The 23,534-nt window shown below is 35.2% G+C and overlaps 1 protein-coding gene and 1 non-coding gene across 8 annotated transcripts in view; one reads left to right on the forward strand and one right to left on the reverse strand.

The window, feature by feature from the left end:
- Positions 1 to 23,534, reverse strand: part of LOC106504458 (uncharacterized) — a 1,793,907-nt gene that overhangs the window by 969,746 nt on the left and 800,627 nt on the right. The window lies entirely within an intron of this gene.
- Positions 9,082 to 9,185, forward strand: LOC146401688 (U6 spliceosomal RNA). The gene has a single exon (XR_014811732.1). It is a non-coding gene; the product is annotated as a U6 spliceosomal RNA (small nuclear RNA).

Below are 23,534 nucleotides of genomic sequence, written 5' to 3' on the forward strand. Positions count from 1 at the left end.
ATGGAGTATTGCTCAGCCATTAAAAGGAAAGAAATAATGGCATATGCTATCACTTACATGTGGAATCTTAAAAAAGGACATAATGAACTTCTTTGCAGAACAGATACTAACTCACAGACTTTGAAAAACATATGGTTTCCAAATTAGACAGGTTGGGGAGTAGGGGGTTATGAAATGGAAATGCTATAAAATTGGGTTGTGATGATCTTTGTTCAACTATAAAAGTAACAAAATTCATTTAAAAAAATATTGAGGTATAGTTGATTTTAAATGCTGTGCTAATTTCTGCTGTACAACAAAGTGATTCAGTTATACATATACACATAAACATTCCTTTTCCAGCTAATCTTCAGTAAGAGAAAGATGATGTAAAAGTAGTAGATAGACAAAACAATTCTGTATATTATCCATCAGAATTTCTGAAAAGGTAAATACGTGCATGCACATTTTTGGTTGAGGCTGGAACTATTGTCTGAATTCAAAGATGTCTCCAGCAACATGGATGGACCTAGAAATTATCATGCTAAGTGAAGTTAGTCAGACAATGAGACCAAACGTCATGTGCTGTCACTTGTATGTGGAATTTAAAAACAGGAAACAGTGGAATTCTTTGCGGAAAAGAAACTGACTCACAGACTTTACAAAACTTACAGTTGCCAAAGGAGACAGGTTGCAGGGTTTGTGTGGGGTGGGCTGGGGGTTTGGGATGGAAATGTTGTAAAATTTGGTTGCAATGATGGTTGTACAACTATAAATATAATGCAATTCATTAGGAAAAAAAAAAAAAAAGATGTCTCCGGAGTATCTCATTTCTACCATTCTGATCTTGAGTAACCCAATCTAAAACCTCCCCTTTCACTCGACAAGACTTTGCTGTTTCCCCAAAATCATGTGCTCAATCACACTAGTGCTTTGTTTGACTCTTTGCTATATGTAGATTAGGCTGAAACCTCCTTCATTGCCTAAAAATCTTGAAACCAAAAAAAGATCTATTTTGTGATTATTAAGAATTTAAGTTTTAAGTTGGACTCTGAAGTATTCTAAATCTTTCTCAGTACTGAGTGACTTTGCAAAAGAAAATTAGCCTTGCTAAGCCTCAATTTCCAATCCTGTAAAATGAGAACTAATATTTCAGCTTTTTATCTTTGGTTCTTTGTTTTAAATGTGGTAACATATAGAAAACCTTCAATGCTAGCTATTATTATCATCTTACTCTTCAGGTTCACAATGATCTATTTCCCTCACTTAATCTCTGTGTTTGTTGTTTCCTGTGTCCCTTGACATACAGATATTTACTTTTGTCCTGACTGGATTATAGATTTATTGAGAGCATTGACTGAACTTTGTATTTCTTGGGCATTATTCTTAGTGACACTTGCTTCACTGAAAGCTAGAAAATACAAGATATCTTAGTACTTTCTTATTGATATCATTGTGGCTATAGAGAAAGAGAATGGCTTCAATAATTGGCAAGAATAATTATAACAATAGTTTTTAAACTAAAGCGTGAAAAACAGTATGTCAGGCAATTTAGGGTATTTTATCTTAATTTTCACAAACTTATTATAAGTCACATAGCTAGTATATTGAAACTAGGGTAGAAATATGTATTTCTGTCATTCTAAAACCAAAGCACTGCCTACATAGATATTAGAAAATCAGCACTGCCTACAGAGATATTAGAAAATCAACATAGGTAAAAAAAAATTTCCTTTTTATTCACAGAATTATATACCATTGTTGGAGTTATTAAAGATAATTTTAGAGTACATTAGCCATGCCTTACAACTGAGCCATATCAGCTAAAGTTACTAATCGGTGTTCTTATTTAAGTAAAGAGAACTAAAGCCTGAGGTTTTGTTTTTGTTTTGATTTTTTTAATTTGGTAATGTGGTTTGCAGAACAAGAATTTGATTTTCTTTGAAGGCAGTAAGGATAGATAAAAGAAACAGGTTAATTTCAAATACATTGGCTGAGACTGAAGGCTCTGTTTAAAAAAAGAATATGCAGGGTTTTTTTTTTTTTTAATGCCCTAGTTATACTACTTAATGTCTATTATTAAAGGAATAAAAAGTAGAGGTAATTTTTTAAAAACTAATATACACACAAAGATTGCTTTGCATCTCTGCACACATATATGTTGCTTTGAATCTCCAAAAAACATCAACATTGAGACTGAGTTTAAAAAGCAGACATTTACTGGAAGCATGAGATACATGGCTCAGATATATTTGTACAGCAATTTTATATTTGCCCCCAGAGGACAACTGGCTTTGTAACCAACATGATTTATCACAGAATGACAAGATGGGAATGAGCTTGAGAGTCTACAAGCTCCATTTTTTTCCCCTCCAAATAGAATCCAGACTAATTTATCTGAAGTAGATAAGGGTACTTCAAAGTAACCAAAGGTTATAATATGGACTGCTATCCTGAGTACTGCACTATAATGCTGTTAGAGAATGAATTGGTCATTGATGCCATGACATGAAAAAGTGGTTAGTATAAGAATCCCTTCTGGGGAAGTAAGTCTTCATTCTACACAAGATGCCCATTGCTAGTGCAATGTAATGCATCAGTTACTCAATACAAAGCAGCAGCAACTATCTTTACACTAAAAATAAAAATAAAAATAAAAACACAAATATTGACTTCAATGAGCAAAATAAAGGTTCATAGAATCCATGATTTACCGAATATTCAATCCATTTTCCGATCAGACTCCATTCAGGAACTTATTCTTTTTTAAACAAAAAATAAAGCAATCCTCTACTCCTTCATCACTGTGCATAAACATGGGACCCAGTATGTTCAGGTCAAAGACAATTACTAAAAAGCAACAATTAAAATATGTGTCAAGCTCTGACCAAAGAATATAACATATTTAAACTTATTTACTAATTCCTGGCACAAAGACAGAAAATACAACCATAACTTATATATTAAATATGCAGTAGCATGTATTTTGCAGAGATTAACTAAAATTCCTTAGAAATACCAGTACTTAATAATTTTTGTGTAATTACAGATCTAATGACTGAGGATATGCTTTCAATATAAGTGGCACTCACTTCCATATTTGAATTTATTCACTCAACTATATTTACTAAGTGAAGTCTGTATTTCAGATTTCCTATCAAGTCCTAGAGAGTCAACAATGAACCAGACATATATGGCTTTACCTTCATGAAGAGTGTACACAACATCTCAGGACTCTCAGAAGCTAATGAGCAGAACACAGAGGACCTCAAGTGATGAAATGCTATTTCCATGCTACTCCTATGCTAGTGTTTTAAATAATTTTTATAAAATGACAAAACTAGAAATTCACATCAGAATCATTCTTAGCTTTTAAACATAATTATGGTCATCTTAAAGAGATAGAAACCTAAGTATTATAGCTTGAGCTATCACAACTTTTAAAAATTTGACTTACAAATACATTCATGTTTTACAGAATTTCTTTATAATCATGTGTTAGGTGTGTCATGTGAAAGCCTCTACCGTAATAAATATTATCATCTCCAGAAATGTTGTTTTAAACTTTCTACTAACTTCTCATTGTTTTGAGTTCTGTCTTGCATCTAAAAAATATTGCAAATGTGCTTTGAGGCATCAGACCACATTTAGCTCTCAAAAATTCTGAAAGTAACTGAGTATTAATCACAATAAATTGTTTATATAAATGGATGACTAATAACATTGAATAAGTATGTCTAAATGTATGGCACAGTTTAATTTTATCTACATGTATTTTCTGATACATTGGGCTAGGGAATCAAGAGAGAGCATCATAAGGTGGTGCTTCCACCTGAGTCATGAGCATTAGCACACAGGTGGATTGGCCATTTACTAGAAATCCTATCAGCAATACATTTTCATAGCAATAGGTCTAAGATCTTGACAAAAGAGTTAAAGATGCACAGAACATAGTAATGTGGACATTTAATAAATCAGTTTGCACCTCTTAAAGTGCTGTTTCTGAATCTTTAGATTTCAGAACTGCTATATCTGACTACTACAGCTAAAATGGAGAAACATTTGTGTAGAAGAAATATCATCCTATATTTCACTCCACAAGTCAGAGGCACATTAGATAGTTTAAATATTTGAGTAAATACAGTGCTTTCAGGAAGGAGGAAAAGCCTATTCCCCCAAATGAAGTTATCTCAATAAGATTTATTTAATTAGAGAAACTCTTCCATGGATGCTTTCTTTTTGTTTGTTTGGTTTTTTTGTTTGTTTGTTTGTTTTTGGCTTTTTGTGATTTCTTGGGCTGCTCTTGTGGCATATGGAGGTTCCCAGGCTAGGGGTCTAAGAGTTGTAGCCGCCAGCCTATGCCAGAGCCACAGCAACTCAGGATCCAAGCCACATCTGCAACCTACACCACAGCTCACAGCAACACCGGATCCTTAACCCACTGAGCAAGGCATGAATCAAACCCGCAACCTCATGGTTCCTTCGGATTCGTTAACCACTGCACCACAATGGGAACTCCCTGAATGCTTTCTAATATAAACTAGGATAAGACATATACTAGTACATTGAAGAAACTAGAATAAGACATATACTAGTACATTAACTCAATTGTAGAAAATGAAACATTTTCCTCACAAAGTTAAAGATGATATTGTAATGGGGTTGGAAGGTAAAAGAAGTTTTATTATTACTTCACACACACACACAAAAAATATTTATATTTTGTGTTTTTCCTTATCTGGACTTTGGCCCTTTATTCTATTGATAAAGCAAAATTATATAATAGCCAATTTAGTTGTTCATATAACTAGTTTAAGATACTGTTAGTTTGTGTGTATATGTGTTTTTAATACAGGAGGTAAAAGAATTTTTTTTCTAATCTCAGATTTCAACTCTTAATTTGGAACAATTTGGAACAATATCTCTTTCTATTGAAGGTCAAAATTTTAAATTCCATGACTACCAAGGGAAATCTACTGATGAATTGACAGCTTAAACCCTTGATTTGCACTCAGTTACTTCATTTCTATTGATTGTTCTCTGCAAAGACCTTAGTTTCTGCATTCCACTTTTACTCTCATGCTAATACACAACCACTTTTGCCTGCTTCCAAGAAAAGTACAGGCTTTCCAAGAAAGAATTTAGAAAATGTAATTTCCGAAAGTGTTCCAAAAGTGTTCTTAATGCTGACTCTGTTTTACTAGAAGGTTGATTTCTACCTGTTCAACTCATTTACCAAGACAAAAGTTAAAAGTGAGAAGTAATTAGCAGGATGATGGCCAGATTTTGGGCTTAATCTGTATATTGTCAAAAAGAAGAAGTGTGATGCTTATTCTGAAAATGTTCTCAAATGGATCATTTATGCTTTAATCTCAAACTACTAAATGCAATTATCTTTCTAGTAGATTAATGCATGCATTGATTCCCAGGAGAACATAAAATCAGATTCTTAGAAAACTATAATCATGTTTGTATTTTTGACATGACTAGTTAACAACCTCTCAAACATAATACTAGGTGTCAAATGCCTCCCATATGTTTTCTGCTAACATCCTGAACCAGCTATCCAACTAAATGCATATGAGTTACACGTGGTTATTACAGAAAACTAAGTAAAACTTAATATATCTTCAACTAAAAACAAAACACCTCAGTAAGAAATTATGTAAATATTGAATTACATATTTCTTTTGAAAATGAAAATTTTTATGAGTATGGCTAAGTAGTAATAATAAATACAATTTAGGAAATATTTGGTGATTAGCTTTTAAATAACCAAATAAAAATAGCCTGAGATTTTTAAGTAAGTTTAGCTTAGGGATTTATTTTTCAGGTTTGATATTGTTATTTTAAATATTCTTCCTTTAAATCTATGTGCTTATTTAACTTAAAAAGTAATAGAAAAATCAACAATGTGTTTCTACTTACTCATGGACAATTTTTTTTTTTTAAAGTCATTAAAGTCCTAAGGAGATTTTATTTTACTTCTTAGATATTTCGTGGAAAATAGACTGTTTTTGTCTCCATGAGTGAAAAGAAGAAAAATGAAAGAATAATATTTGTGATATATAAATATTTAAATGATGGAGAAAGTCTTCACAATGACTTCATGCACAACCAAAGTAGACTGAATGTCTAAAAATGTAACTTAGTATCCTGTGAGAGCTTTCAAATTAGAACTGTTTCCGTTCTGAATGTTTTGCTATAATTTTGATGAATGGCCAACTAGAGCAAAAGTTCAAAAATAGAACTTAAATTTAATTAGCCAATGAAAAGTCTAAGTGCTGCCATCATATTTCATGACTAGAGTCAGTTCCTAATTTATGGTATAGTTAGGGAAGGAGCCCTTTACTCATATATAAATTAATCTGCAACATTTTAAGAGACAATCAACATGTCCTGCAGGTAGCAATTATTTTTATAATATAAATATAACAATAGCACAGTACATTTGCTGACATGCTTGTAACACAAACCTGTGATGATACTAAATTCATGAGCCTTGAATCCATCTATCCCATTTCCAGCTGGAAAACTTCCAGTTTAATTTCACATTACGTATAGGACAAATTCCAAGAGCTTTAAAATGGCAACATATCTCTTCCTGACCTAGGCCAGCCTCATCTCTCACCACTCTAAAATGTTCCTGGAATATTAAGATGCATGTAGTCTTCACACACTAGGCTCCTCTTTCTTCAATGCCACACTTATCATAATGTTCCTGCACTGAGACTTTCCTTTAGCTTCTTGTCCAACTGATTAATTCTCAGTCATACTGTTGTATGTAGTATGTGAGACTTAGCTCGAACTCACCTGGAATAAATCCTCCCTTGTACTCCTTAAGTGGGATATTCGAACTCATCTTATTTCTTATCAGTCACAGAACCCAGGCATACTTAAATATGGCATTGTAATTTTTTTCTTTATTCACACCATACCATGAGTTAACTGAAAGTATAAATAACTCATCTTTCTTAGTACCTTTACTCTGGATGTACACACACACACACACACACACACACACACACGTATGTGTATATATATATATATGAATATAGGTATATAAATATATGCCTGTTAAAAGGAAAATATAAACCACTCTATGCCTTCCACACAGGAAGAAATTCAATTGAGAGAGATGTTTCTAAAAATGTTGAAAGGACAAGAAAATGAAGATCAGGAAGGTTAATCCACCTAGTTTTGATGAAATTAGGTAGTTGTAATAACCACAGGAAAACCACCAATTACCTACAGAACTAACTTCAGGAAGCTCCTGTAGGATGCACGTCTACCAGTGCTCAAAGCACGCCTGTCACCTTTGGAAGTTACTCTAATATGGTTTTTGCTTCTCTTCTGTCTCACAAAACTCAAATGAGTATCTTGCAGAATCGAACCTAGATTCTTGCTAGCCAGGACTCTGAGTACACAGTTCCCCATCTTTCATTTCTTGCCATAATGTAGAGAGCGAAGAAGAGGGGCTTTGCTGCTGAGCTGCCAGAAGATAATCAAGCACATTACACTTTCTTGGCTATAAGTATCCCTACAGCTCCTTCTATCATAACTACATTCCAAACAACATTACATTCTAAATAAAAACCATTACAATATCAGCATTCTTCAATATTATGATGTAATCATCCTTCAACAAAATATCCTGAAACAAACAAAGACATACTTACACTTGCTAAACAATTATGAATAGAATAGTGCATTCATCTGTGGTTCAGTAGCAATTGAGCTATTACCATACTCATGCCAACAGGACAAAGGAATGGGGAAAATATAAAACTGAAAAGGACCTGTAAGATCACCTGTCTCCAAAGAAGTAGTGACCTTCAGTACAGAGGAGTATTGTACCCTTCCAATGTTATAAGGAATCAGGTGGTAGTCTCAGTCTTCAGTCTAGTGAAAACATCATTTATATTAATGGAAATATTAGTCTTTGAAAACTGAAATTATTAAGACCAACAGTATTTAACCTTGTGGAAATGGAAATCAACATTGGTAATTATTAGAATAGATAGAGAGCTCTCACACTTACCCTTGGTTCCTGGACTCATATTTTATAGTTACAGGTGAAAGAAAACTATTTTCTGGCTTCTGGCTCAAAGTATATACTGCAATTTGTAGGACATCCTTCTGCCCTCAGTAAGCATATTAATAAATCTTTAGACCAATCCACCATCCTATAGGTTAACAGTTTCTGCTTGATAAAACTTCTGAAACTTAAAGAGTTAAGCAATTACATTTTTATTTTTCATTTACAATTATTTCTGTGGTTGGGAATAATATTGTATGGGATACTATTATCTTCTGTCTATACCCCAGTCTTAGATTTACAGAAAACACTGAAAAAATTTCTTAGAAATCTATATAACACAGGAGATTTACTGGGCCCTAGGCTCTTCATAAAGAGGATAAGGATATGGTATAATGTCTAGTTTATACTGCAGGCCAGTAAATCATCCATCAATGTGTGTGTGTGCTGCCAAGATAAAAAAAAATCAGTGATTTTGTCCTAGGGTATCTATTCAAATTCTTACCATGAGAGCAATTGGTCTCATGCCTGAGCTCACCATTTCTCAGTTCTTCCTATAGTGCACTGGCTTCTGTGTAAAATGCTACAGAATGTCTCACTGAGAGAGAACTTGTCACTGCTCAGTGGTTTACGGGTGACCAGCTGAAGGGCTTATCAGTCCCCACAGCCTGCTGAGATGGAAAAGTTCCTTTTAGATCATAAATACACCTTAATGTAAGTATGCTGGTTTTTTTCCTCATTTAGCCAAGTGAAATGGATAGAATAAAACTGGATGCATTGTGCCATCCTAGTTCACACCAGTAAAGATTGGCAATGTACTGGGTGAAACTTAATTTATCCTTTTGCTCTAAATTGAAAAAAAAAAAAAAACTCTCAAGATGTACATAAACTCTTCTGGATGGTTAAACTTTGGTACTGGTTCCTATTCTGAAATATTATCCCTCTTATTTTTACTAGAGGTAAGTAAAAAAAATTAAAAGGATCCAATATGAGTTTCTCTTTAATATGCTTCACAAGAAGCCTATTTGCAAAATAAATTACAAAAATATAAAAATTAAACATTTGTGCTCGCTTCAGCAGAACATATACTAAAATTGGAATGATACAGAGATTACCATGGCCCCTGTGCAAGGATGACATGCAAATTTGTGAAGCATTCCATATTTTTAAAAATTGCAGAGGAAGGGATAGTCCCAAACTCATTTTATGAGGCAACCATTACCCTGATACCAAAACCAGACAAAGATACCACAAAAAAATAAAACTACAGGCCAATCTCACTAATGAACATCGATGCAAAACTCCTCAACAAAATACTAGCAAACTGCATCCAACAATACATTAAGAGGATTGTACATCATGATCAAAGTGGGATTTATCCCAGGGATGCACGGGTTCTTCAATATCCACAAATTAATCAGTGTGATACACTACATTATCAAACTGAAGAATAAAAACCATTTGATCCTCTTAATAGATGCGGAAAAATCCTTTTACAAAATCCAACACCCATTTCTGATAAAAACCTTTCAGAAAGTGGGCATAGAGCGAACCTACCTCAACATAATAAAGGCCATATATGACAAACCCATAGCTAATGTCCTTCTCAATGGTGAAAAGCTGAAAGAATTCCCGCTGAGATCAGGAACTAGACAAGGTTATCTACTCTCACCACTACTATTCAACATAGTTTTGGAAGTCCTAGACACAACAATCAGAGAAGTAAAAGAGATAAAAGGAATCCAAATTGGAAAGGAAGAGTAAAACCATCACTATTTGCAGATGACATGATACTATACCTAGAGAATCCTAAAGACTCTGCCAGAAAACTGTTAGAGCTCATCCATGAATTTGGCAAAGTCTCAGGATACAAAATTAATACACAGAAATCAACAGCATTTCTATATGCTAACAATGAAAAATCAGAAAGAGAAATTAGGGAAGCAATCCTGTTTACCATCTCATCCAAAAGAATAAATACCTAGGAGTAATCCTACCTAAAGAGACAAAAGACCTATACTCTGAAAACTATGACATTAATGAAAGAAATCCAAGATGACACAAACAGATAGAAAGACACACCATGTTCTTGGATTGGAAGAGTCAATATTATCAAAATGACTATTCTACCCAAGGCAATCTACAGATTCGATACAATCCCTATCAAATTACCAAAGACATGTTTCACAGAACTTGAACAAAATATTTTTTTCTTTTTTTTGGTCTTTTGTTTTTTACGGCCATGCCTGTGGCATGTGGAGGTTCCCAGGCTAGGCAAATAATCAGAGCTATAGCCACCGGCCTACACCAGAGCCATAGCAATGCCAGATCCGAGCCACGTCTGTGACCTACACCACAGCTCATGGCAACACCAGATCCTTAACCCACTGAGCAAGGCCAGGGATCGAACCCACAACCTCATGGTTTCTAGTTGGATTTGTTTCCGCTGTGCCATGATGGGAACTCCTCGAACAAAATATTTTAAAGTCTGTTTGAAAGAACAAAAGACCCAGAATAGCCAAAGATATCCTGAAAAAGAAAAATGGAGCTGGAGGAATCAGGCTCCTGGACTTCAGACTGTACTACAAAGCGATAATCATCAAAAATATATGGTACTGACACAAAGACAGAAATATAGATGAGTGAAACAGGATAGAAAGCCCAGAATTAAACCCACACACCTACAGTCAACTAACCTATGACAAAGTAGGCAAGAATATACAATGGAGAAAAGACAGCCTGTTGAATATGTGGTGCGGGGAAAACTGGACAGCCACATGTCAAAGAATGAAATTAGAACATTCCCTAACACCACACACAAAAATAAACTCCAAATGGATTAAAGACCTAGATATAAGACCAGACACTATAAAACTTAGAGGAAAACATAGGCCAAACACTCTGACATAAACAACAGCAACATCTTCTCAGATCCACCTCTTAGAATAATGACATTAAAAACAAAAACAAACAAATGGGACCTAATCAAACTTAAAAGTTGCTGCACAGAAAAGGAAACCCTAAACAACACAAAAAGACAGCCCACAGAATGGGAGAAAATCTTTGCAAGTGAATCGACTGACAAGGGATTAATCTCCAAAATTTATAAACACCTTCTGCAGCTCCATACCAAAAAAACAAACAACCCCATGCAAAAATGGACAGAAGATCTAAACAGACAGTTCTCCAAAGAAGACATACAGGTGGCCAAAAAACACATGAAAAGTTGTTCAACATCACTCATTATTAGAGAAATGCAAATCAAAACCACTATGAGGTACCACCTTACACTAGCCAGAATGGCCATCGTCAAAAAGTCTACAAACAAGAAGTGCTGGAGACGGGGTGGAGAAAAAGGAACCCTAATACACTGTGGGTGGGATTGTAAATTGATGCAACCACTGTGGAAAACAGTATGGAGATTCCTCAGAAAACTGAACATAGAACTATCATTTGATCCAGCAATCCCACTCCTGGGCATCTATCCAGAGAAAACCATGACTCGCAAAGACACATGTACTCCAATGTTCACTACAAGACTATTTGCAATAGCCAAGACATGGAAACAACCTAAATGTCCATTGACAGAGGAGTGGATCCTGAAGATGTGGTACATATACACAATGGAATATTACTCAGCCATTAAAAGGAACGAAACACCAGCATTTTTAGCAACATGGATGGACCTAAAAATTATCATGCTAAGAGAAGTCAGCCATACAATGAGACAGCAACATCAAATGCTTTCACTGACATGTGGAGTCTGAAAAAAAGACAGACTGAACTTCTTTGCAGAACAGATGCTGACTCACAGACATTGAAAAACTTACAGTCTCTGGAGGAGACAGTTTGGTGGGTGGGGGGATATGCTTGGGTTGTGGGATGGAAATCCTGTGAAATTGGATTGTGATGATCATTATACAACTACAGGTGTGATAAATTCATTGAGTAATAAAAAATAAATAAAACAAACATTTCATTAATTATTATAGCAGAATTATCAAATTAATACACAACCTTCACTATATAAACATCATTTCATAATGATAGTCAAGATGAGCAATACAAAATATTTGATTTTAAAAACTAAGACAAAATATGATATACATGATGCCAAAAAATTAAGTAAATTAGAAATTTTCAGTTATGTTAGTAATTAAATTTTCTCAAATTGGTTTATTTTTTAAAGATTTTTATTTTTTCCATTATAGTTGATTTACGGTGTTCTGTCAATTTCTACTGTACAGCAAAGTGACCCAGTCATACACACATACACACACACACATATTCTTTCTCTCACATTATTCTTCATCATGGTGCATCACAAGTGACCATAGTTCCCTGTGCTATACAGCAGGATCTCATTGCTTACCACTCTAGATGCAGTATTTTGCATCTATTAACCCCATACTCCCTCCCCCTCAGCAAACACAAGTCTGCTCTCCAAGTCCATTAGTGTCTTTTCTGTGTAAAAGTTCATTTGTGCCAGATATAAGTGGTATCACATGGTATTTGTGACTTACTGACTTACTTCACTCAGTATGAGAGTCTCTAATTGCATCCATGTTGCTACAAATGGCATTATTTTGTTCTTTTTTATGACTGAGTAGTATTCCATTGTGTGTGTGTGTGTGTGTGTGTGTGTGTGTGTGTATATATATATATATGTATACACACACACACATATATATATATATATATACACATATATATATATGTAAATCTAGTCCATTAATCTGTCAATGGACATTTATATTGTTTCCATATCTCGGCTATTGTGAATGGGTGCATGTATCTTTTCCAATGAACGTATATCCAGATATATGCTCAACAGTGGGATTGCTGGGTCATATGGTAGTTCTATGTAGTTTGCTGAGGTGCCTCCATACTGTTTTCCATAGTGGTTGTACCAATTTGCGTGCCCACCAATGGTGTAGGAGGGTTCCCTTTTCTCCTCACCTTCTCCCGCATTGGTTATTTGTGGACTTGTTAATGACGGCCATTCTGACTGGTGTAAGGTGGTACCTCATTGTAGTTTTGATTTTCATTTCTCTAATAGTGATGTTGAGCATTTTTTCATGTACCTGTTGGCCATCTATATATCTTTGGAGAAACATCTATTCAGTCTTTTGGGTTGGTGGGGTTTTGTTTGTTTTTGCTGTTGAGTTGTATAAGTTGTTTGGATATTTTCGAGATTAAGTCCTTGTCATTCACATCATTTGAAATTATTTTCTCCCCTTCAGTAGGTTGTATTTTTTTTATGGTTTCCTTTGCTGTGCAAAAGATTTTGAGATCCCATTAGTTTATTTTTGCTTTTATTTCTGTTGCCTTGGGAGACTAACCTAAGAAAAGATTTGTATGGTTGATGTCAGAGAATGTTTTGCCTATGTTCTCTTCTTGGAGTTTTATGTTGTCTTTATATTATGTTTAAGTCTTTAAGCTAGTTTGAATACATTTTTGTGAATGGTGTGAGGGTGTGTTCCAGTTTTACTGATTTACATTCAGCTGTCCAGTTTTCTCAGCACCACTTGCTAAAGACTGTTTTTACCAATTTTATATTCTTGCCACCTTCGTCAAAGATTAATTGACTATAGGTGTCTGGGTTTATCTCTGGGTTCTCTATTCTGCTCCACTGGTCTGTATGTCTGTTTTTGTACCAATACATCACTGCCTTGATGACTGTAGCTTTGGGGTATTTTTTTTTGTTTTTTTTTTTCACTTTTTTTTTCTTTCCCCACTGTACAGCAAGGGGATCAAGTTATCCTTACATGTATACATTACAATTACATTTTTTTCCCCACCCTTTGTTCTATTGCAACATGAGTATCTAGACAAAGTTCTCAATGCTACTCAGCAGGATGTCCTTGTAAATCTATTCTAAGTTGTGTCTGATAAGCCCAAGCTCCCGATCCCTCCCACTCCCTCCCTCTCCCATCAGGCAGCCACAAGTCTTTTCTCCAAGTCCATGATTTTCTTTTCTGAGGAGATGTTCATTTGTGCTGGATATTAGATTCCAGTTCTAAGTGATATCATATGGTATTTGTCTTTCTGGCTCATTTCACTCAGGATGAGATTCTCTAGTTCCATCCAGGTTGCTGCAAATGGCATTATGTCATTCTTTTTTATGGCTGAGTAGTATTCCTTTGTGTATATATACCACATCTTCCTAATCCAATGATCTGTTGATGGACATTTGGATTGTTTCCATGTCCTGGCTATTGTGAATAGTGCTGCAATGAACATGCGGGTGCATGTGTCTCTTGACTGTAGCTTTGTAATATTGTCTAAAGTCTGGGAGAGTTATGTCTCCTGCTTGGTTTTTCTTCCTCAGGATTGCTTTGGTAATTTTGGGTCTTTTGTGGTTCCATATAAATTGGGGGGTTATTTGTTCTATTTCTATGAAAAATGTCATGGGTAATTTCATAGGGATTGCACTAAATCTATAGATTGCTTTGGGCAGTATGGCCATTTTCACAATATTAATTTTCCAATCCAGGAGCATGGAATATCTTTCCATTCCTTTGAATCCTCTTTAATTTACTTGATTAATGTTTCATAGTTCTCAGACTATAAGTCTTTCACCTCCTTGGTCAGGTTTATTCCTAGGTATTTAATTCTTTGCAGTGTAATTTTAAAAGGTATTTTATATTCTTTTTCTAATATTGAATTTTTATTACACAGAAATGCAGCCAATTACTGAATGTTAATCTTGTATCCTGCTACATTGTGGAATTCATTGATCAGTTCTAGTAGTTTTTGTGTGGAAACCTTATGGTTTTCCATATATAGTGTCATGTCATCTGCTTAAAGTGACAATTTTACCTCTCTTCTTCCAATTTTGATACATTTTTCTTTTGTCTGATTGCTGTGGCTAGGACTTCAAATACTATGTTAAATAAAAGTGGTGAGCATGGGCATCCTTTTCTTGTTCCAGATTTTAGCAGGAAGCTTTCAGCTTTTCTCTATTGAGTATTATATTGGCTGTGGGTTTCTCTTACATGGCTTTTATTATCTTAAGGTAGGTTTCCTCTATACCCACTTTGGTTAGAGTTTTTATCATGAATGGATGTTGGACATGGTCAAATGCTTTTTCTGAATCTATTGAGATGATCATGTGGTGTTTGAATTTTCTTTTGTTAATGTGGTGTATGAGGTTGACTGATTTGCATATGTTGAACCATCCTTGTGAACTTGGGATGAATCTTACTTGGTTGTTGTGTATGATCTTTTTTATATGTTGTTGGGTTCAGTTGGCTAAAATTTTGTTGAGAATTTTTGCATCTATATTCATCAAAGATATCAGCCTATAATTTTATTTTTTTGTAGTATCTTTGTCTGGTTTGGGTATTAGGGTGATGGTGACTTCATAGAATGTCTTTGGGAGTGTTCCTTCTTCAACCTTTTGGAAAAGTTTAAGGAGAATGAGTTTAAGTTGTTTGTATGTTTTTCAGAATTTATTTGTGAAAACATTTGGTCCTGGACTTTTGTTTGTACGGAATGTTTTTATTATGTATTGAATTTCATTTCTAGTCATTGGTCTGCTCAATCTATTTCTTCTTGATTCAGATGTGGCAGGCTGTATGTCTCTAGAAAGTTGTCCATTTCTTCTAGGTTGTTAAATTTGTTGGGATATAATTGTTCATAGTATTCTCTTATTTATTTATTTTTTTTTTTGTATTTCTGCAGTATCCATTGAGATTTCTCCTTTTTTCTTTTCATATTTTGTTGAGTTCTTTCTCTCCTCTTCTTGGTTGAGTCTGGCCAGAGAGTCATCATTTTTTTTTTTTTTTTTTTTTTACCCTTTCAAAGAACCAGCTCTTGGTTTTATTGGGGTTTTTTTCTATTGTTTTTTTGAATCTCTATTTTATTGATTTCCTCTCTGATCTTCATGATTTCCTACCTTCTGCTGACTTTGGGTTTTCTTTGATCTTTTTCTAATTCTTTTAATTGGTAGGTTATGTTGTTTATTTGAGATTTTTCTTCTTTTCTGAGGAAGACCTTTAACTCTATGAACTTCCCTCTATGCACTGCTTTTGCAGCATCCAGAGGTTTTGAATGGTTCTGTATTCATTACCATTTGTCTCAAGGTATTTTTTAATTTCCTTTTTGATTTCCTCATTGACCCACTGTTTTTTTTTAGTAGCATGTTATTTAGTCTCCATGTAGTCAGTTTTTTTTTTCCTCTCTTTTCCTGTTATTTATATCTAGTTTCATGCCATTGTGCTCAGAGAAGATACTTGAAATAATTTCTATACTCTTAAATTTGTTGAGGTTAGTTTTGTGCCCTATTATGTGGTCAATCCTTGAGAATGTTCCATGTGCACTTGAAAAGAATGTGTATTCTGATTTTTTTGGATGTAATGTCCTAAAAATATAAATTCAGTTTAAATTTTCTGTTTTGTAAATTAAGGTCCTATTGCCTTATTGATTTCTGTCTAGAGGATCTGTCCATTGATGTGAGTTGGCTGTTAAAGTCTCATACTATTATTGTATTCCCATCAGTTTCACCTTTTATGTCAGTTAGTATTTGTTGTATGTATCTGGGTGTCCTATATTAGCAGCATATTTATTGATGATTCTAATATTCTATTCTTGAATGGATTCTTTTATCATTAAATAGTGTCCTTCTTTTTCTTTCTTTTTGGCTTTTGTTTTAAAGTGTATTTTGTCTGATATGAGCATTGCAACTCCTACATTCCTGTCTTTTTCATCAGCATGAAATATCTCTTTCCATGACCTTGCTTTCAATTTTATATATGCCCTTTGCCATAAGGTGAGTCTCTTGTAGACAGCATATTGTAGGCACTTGGTTTTTTATACAATCTGCCAGTCTATGTCTTTTGATTGGAGTATTCAGTCCATTGCCATTTTAAACCTTGTTTTCTAGTTGATTCTATGTTTCTCCTTTGTTCCTTTCTTTCTTTTTTTTTTTTTTGCTTGGATGATTTTCTTTTTTATGCTTGTGTTCTTTTCTTTTTAGTTTTTGTGAATGTAATGTTTGGTTTTGATTTGTGCTTGCCCTGTTTTTCAAGTATTGTTAACCCCTTCCTATATATGCTTGCTTTAGCTTAATAGTCATATAGGCTCAAACACATTCTTTAAAAAAAAAAAAAAAAAAAGAGAGAGAGAGAGAGAGACTAGATTTTCTTACTTTCCTTCCCCACCTTTTATGATTCTTGAAGTCCCTTTTTAACATCTTCATATTTGTGCTTTTGCTGTTCCTTGTGTTTATGGTCACTTTTATAATAGTTGTTTCTGTTTGTTTTTTTTTTTTTTAGATCTGTATCCTGGCTTATTTAAGTGATTGTTTTCCAATTGTGATTTCCTCCATACTATTTCTTACTTCTCTTCTTTTTTATTTAGAGAAACCCTTTCAGAATTTGTTAGTATTACCATTTCTTTTAGTTTTTTATTTTTTGGAGAAATTCTTTATTTCTCCTTCTAATTTAAATGATATTCTTTCTGGGTAGAGTATTCCAAGATGTAAATTTTTCTTTTTTTTTTTTTTTTTTTTTTTTTTAATTTTATTTTCCCACTGTACAGCAAGGGGGTCAGGTTATCCTTACATGTATACATTACAATTACAGTTTTTCCCCCACCATTTCTTCTGTTGCAACATGAGTATCTAGACATAGTTCTCAATGCTATTCAGCGGGATCTCCTTGTAAATCTATTCTAAGTTGTGTCTGATAAGCCCAAGCTCCCGATCCCTCCCACTCCCTCCCCCTCCCATCAGGCAACCACAAGTCTCTTCTCCAAGTCCATGATTGATTTTCTTTTCTGAGGAGATGTTCATTTGTGCTGGATATTAGATTCCAGTTATAAGTGATGTCATATGGTATTTGTCTTTGTCTTTCTGGCTCATTTCACTCAGTATGAGATTCTCTAGTTCCATCCATGTTGCTGCAAATGGCATGATGTCATCCTTTTTTATGGCTGAGTAGTATTCCATCGTGTATATATACCACATCTTCCGAATCCAATCCTCTGTCGATGGACATTTGGATTGTTTCCATGTCCTGGCTATTGTGAATAGTGCTGCAATGAACATGCGGGTGCATGTGTCTCTTTTAAGTAGAGCTTTGTCCGGATAGATGCCCAAGAGTGGGATTGCAGGGTCATATGGAAGTTCTATGTATAGATTTCTAAGGTATCTCCAAACTGTTCTCCATAGTGGCTGTACCAGTTTACATTCCCACCAACAGTGCAGGAGGGTTCCCTTTTCTCCACAGCCCCTCCAGCACTTGTTATTTGTGGATTTATTAATGATGGCCATTCTGACTGGTGTGAGGTGGTATCTCATGGTAGTTTTGATTTGCATTTCTCTTATAATCAGCGATGTTGAGCATTTTTTCATGTGTTTGTTGGCCATCTGTATATCTTCCTTGGAGAAATGTCTATTCAGGTCTTTTGCCCATTTTTCCATTGATTGATTGGTTTTTTTGCTGTTGAGTTGTATAAGTTGCTTGTATATTCTAGAGATTAAGCCCTTGTCAGTTGCATCATTTGAAACTGTTTTCTCCCATTCTGTAAGTTGTCTTTTTGGTTTCTTTTGGGTTTCCTTTGCTGTGCAAAAGCTTTTCAGTTTGATGAGGTCCCATGGGTTTATTTTTGCTCTAATTTCTATTGCTTTGGGAGACTGACCTGAGAAAATATTCATGATGTTGATGTCAGAGAGTGTTTTGCCTATGTTTTCTTCTAGGAGTTTGATGGTGTCCTGTCGTATATTTAAGTCTTTCAGCCATTTGGAGTTTATTTTTGTGCATGGTGTGAGGGTGTGTTCTAGTTTCATTGCTTTGCATACAGCTGTCCAGGTTTCCCAGCAATACTTGCTGAATAGACTTTCCTTTTCCCATTTGATGTTCTTGCCTCCCTTGTCAAAGATTAATTGACCATAGGTGTCAGGGTTAATTTCCAGATTCTCTATTCTGTTCCATTGGTCTGTCTGTCTGTTTTGATACCAGTACCACACTGTTTTGATGACTGTGGCTTTGTAGTATTTCTTGAAGTCTGGGAGAGTGATGCCTCCTGCTTGGTTTTTGTTTCTCAGGATTGCTTTGGCGATTCTCGGTCTTTTGTGGTTCCATATAAATGTTTGGATTGTTTGTTCTAGTTCTGTGAAAAATGTCATGGGTAATTTGATAGGGATTGCATTGAATCTGTAGATTGCTTTGGGTAGGATGGCCATTTTCACAATATTGATTTTTCCAATCCAGGAACATGGAATATCTTTCCATTTTTTTACATCTTCTTTGATTTCTTTGATTAAGGTTTTATAGTTCTCGGCATATAGGTCCTTTACCTCTTTGGTTAGGTGTATTCCGAGGTATTTGATTTTGTGAGGTACAATTTTAAAAGGTATCGTATTTTTGTATTCCTTTTCTAATGCTTCATTGCTGGTATACAGAAATGCAACTGACTTCTGAATGTTAATCTTATATCCTGCCACTTTGCTGAATTTATTAATCAGTTCAAGGAGTTTTGGGGTTGAGTCCTTAGGGTTTTCTAGGTATAGAATCATGTCATCTGCATACAGTGACAGTTTGATCTCTTCTCTTCCTATATGGATGCCTTTGATTTCTTTTGTTTGTCTAATTGCTGTGGCTAAGACTTCCAAAACGATGTTGAAGAGCAGTGGTGAGAGTGGGCATCCCTGTCTTGTTCCAGATTTGAGTGAGAAGGCTTTCAGTTTTTCCCCATTGAGGATTATATTTGCTGTGGGTTTATCATAAATGGCTTTGATTATATTCAGGAATGTTCCCTCTATACCCACTTTGGCGAGGGTCTTGATCATGAATGGATGTTGAACTTTGTCAAATGCTTTTTCTGCATCTATTGAGATGATCATATGATTTTTGACCTTTTTTTTGTTAATGTGGTGTATGATGTTGATTGATTTGCGTATGTTGAACCATCCTTGTGAACCTGGGATGAACCCAACCTGGTCATGGTGTATAATTTTTTTGATATGTTGTTGGATTCGGTTGGCTAAGATTTTGTTGAGAATTTTTGCATCTATATTCATCAATGATATTGGGCGATAGTTTTCTTTTTTGGTGGTATCTCTGCCTGGTTTTGGAATGAGGGTGATGGTGGCCTCATAGAATGTCTTTGGGAGTATTCCTTCTTCTTCAACCTTTTGAAAGAGTTTAAGGAGGATGGGCACCAATTCCTCTTTATATGTTTGATAGAATTCACCTGTGAAGCCATCTGGTCCTGGGCTTTTATTTGTAGGGAGTGATTTTATGACCTCTTCAATTTCATTTCTGGTGATTGGTCTGTTCAGTTGGTCTGTTTCTGCTTGATTCAGTTTTGGCAGGCTGTAAGATTCTAGAAAATTGTCCATTTCTTCCAGATTGTCAAACTTATTGCCATATAGTTGTTCATAGTATTCTCTTATGGTTTTTTGTATTTCTGCTGTATCCGTTGTGATTTCTCCTTTTTCATTTATAATTTTGGTGATTTGGGTTCTTTCTCTCCTCTTTTTAGTGAGTCTGGCCAGGGGTTTATCAATTTTGTTCACCTTTTCAAAGAACCAGCTCTTGGTTTTATTAATTTTCTCTATTGTTTTTTGAGTCTCTATTTTATTGATTTCTTCTTTGATCTTTACAATTTCCTTCCTTCTGCTGACTTTAGGACTTCTTTGTTCTTTTTCTAATTCATTTAGGTGGAGGGTTAAGTTGTCAATTTGGGATCTTTCTTCTTTTTTGAGAAAGGCCTGTATTGCTATAAATTTCCCTCTGAGCACTGCTTTCGCAGCATCCCATAGATTTTGAGAGGTTGTGTCTTCATTATCATTTGTTTCAAGATAGTTTTTAATTTCCTTCTTGATTTCCTCATTGACCCATTGGTTTTTTAGTAGCATGTTGTTTAGTCTCCATGGAGTAGGTTTTTTCTCTTTCCTTTTCCCATGGTTGATTTCTAATTTCATGGCATTGTGGTCAGAGAAGATACTTGAGATAATTTCTATGCTCCTAAATTTATTGAGATTCGCTTTATGTCCCAATATGTGGTCGATTCTTGAGAATGTTCCATGAGCATTTGAGAAGAATGTGTATTCTGATTTTTTTGGATGTAGTGTCCTGAAGATATCAATGAAGTCTAACTTTTCTATTGTTTCCTTTAGGATCTCTGTTGCTTTATTGGTTTTCTGTCTAGAGGATCTGTCCATTGATGTGAGGGGGGTATTTAGGTCTCCTACTATGATTGTATTCTCATCAATATCTCCCTTTATGTCTGTTAATATTTGTTGTATGTATCTGGGTGCTCCTATGTTTGGGGCATATATGTTGATGATAGTAACATCCTCTCCTTGGATGGATCCCTTAATCATTAAATAGTGTCCTTCTTTGTCTTTCTTTATGTCTTTTGTTTTAAAGTCTATTTTGTCTGATATGAGCGTTGCAACTCCTGCTTTTCTGTCATGTCTATTGGCATGAAATACTTTTCCCCAGCCTTTCACTTTCAATCTATATGTATCTTTTGTCCTAAGGTGAGTTTCTTGTAGGCAGCATATTGAAGGTTTTTGCCGTTTTATCCACTCAGCCATTCTGTGTCTTTTGATTGGGGCATTCAGTCCATTGACATTTAAGGTGATAATTGATAGATGATTATTTATTGCCATTTGATCCTCGTGTTCCAGTTGATTCTATGGTTCTCCATTCTTCCTTTCTTTTTTTTTTTTTTTTTTTTTTTTTTTTTGGTTGGATGGTCTCCTGTTATTATCTGCTTGAGTGTTTTTTTTTTCATTTTTTGCAAATGCAATATTTGGTTTTGGCTTGTGGTTGCCCTGTTTTTTAAGTATGCTAACCCCTTCCCATAATTGTGTGTTTTAGCCTGATGGTCCTGTAAGTTCAAACACTTCATTATTATATTAAAATTAAGAAGAGAGACATACATACAAACAAAAAGGATTATTTACCTCCTAACATCCCTTGCCCACATTTTATGGTTTTGATGACTCTTTTATTTTTTTCTTTTTAATTTTATTTTGTTTGAAGCATGTTCATGATTAAATCTGTATGCTGGCTTATTTGAATGACTGCTCTCTGATTGTATCTTCCTCTGTCCTAGTTCTTCCTCTTCTTCTTCTTCTTTTTTTTTTTTTTCTTTTCTTTTTTCTTCCCTTTCCTTCCTTTCTTTTGGTTTAGAGAAGCCCTTTCAATATTTCCTTTAACCTGGGTTTTGTGTTGCTGTATTCTTTAAGTTTTTGTTTGTTGGGAAAAATTTTTATTTCCCCTTCTATTTTAAATGATATTCTTGCTGGATAAAGTATTCTAGGTTGCATATTTTTTCCTTTGAGCACTTTAAATATCTCTTGCCATTCCCTCCTGGCCTGTAGTGTTTCTGTAGAGAAATCAGCTGATATTCTTATGGGGGTTCCCTTGTAGGTAACATTCTGTTTTTCTCTTGCTGCCTTTAGGATCCTCTCTTTATCACTAACTTTTGCCATTTTTATTATGATGTGTCTTGGTGTGGGTCTGTTTGGGTTCAGTTTGTTTGGGGCCCTCTGTGCTTCTTGTATCTTGAATCCAGTATCCTTTAGATTTGGGAAGTTTCCAGCGATAATTTCTTCAAATATATTTTCCATTCCCTTATCTTTTTCTACTCCTTCTGGAATTCCTATTATGCGTAGATTGGCTCGTTTTATATTATCCCATAGGTCTCTTATATTGCTTTCCAGTTTTTTGATTCGGTTTTCTGTCTGTTGACCAGATTGAGTGATTTCCATTATTCTATCTTCCATATCACTGATTCGTTCTTCTGCATTATTCATTCTGGTTTTTACTGCCCCTAGTTCAGTTTGCATCTCTGCAAATGAATGTTCTAGTTTTTCTTGGCTCCTCCTTATATTTTCTAGCTCCTTTCTGAGGGTATCTGCATTGCTGTTCATATCTTCTCTTAATTCCTTCAGTATTTTCACTATTTCTCTTTTGAACTCCAGGTCTGTCAGACTGCAGAGATCAGTTTCATTGTTGACTGTTTTAGGTGAGTTCTCCTGTTGGTTTGACTGGGGGTGGTTTCTCAGCTTCTTCATCTTGCTTGTTGTCTTCTTTCTCCTGAGGGAGTTGTACTCTCCGTTATCGGGTAGTGTTTGCCTTGTCACTGCCGTGGAATATTTCCTGAGGGCTGTCGTTGTTGGTCAATCTTTTTTTGAGGCAGTGTGGCTTTTCTGGAGTGTTGATGGGACTAACAGTGTTTCTTTGAAGCAAAGGAGGACTTCCTGAGGGCAGACAGGACTGGGAGGTCCACCCCACGATGGTAGCAGATTTCACTTGGTTCTCAGCACCCCCTGGGGTCTTGGGCGGGTAGCAGGGCCCTTGGAGACTCAAGAGGTTCCTCCCCAGGGCAGCCCGATTCAGAAAGACCGTCTGAGATCTTTTCCCGATTCCGCCAGGCTTGTTGCAGCTTTTCTGGGCTGCAGGGGGTCCTGCCTGGAGCTGGCAGTCCTATGCAGCTGGTCCACTAGGTCTCAGCACCCCCTGGGGTCTTGGGCGGGTAGCAGGGCCCTTGGAGG

The sequence above is a fragment of the Sus scrofa genome, chromosome 7, assembly GCF_054392235.1.
Source record: "Sus scrofa isolate SSC_HxYL_T2T_F1_AM1 chromosome 7, Sscrofa_HxYL_maternal_Yorkshire_Landrace_v2.0, whole genome shotgun sequence".
Taxonomy (NCBI): domain Eukaryota; kingdom Metazoa; phylum Chordata; class Mammalia; order Artiodactyla; family Suidae; genus Sus; species Sus scrofa.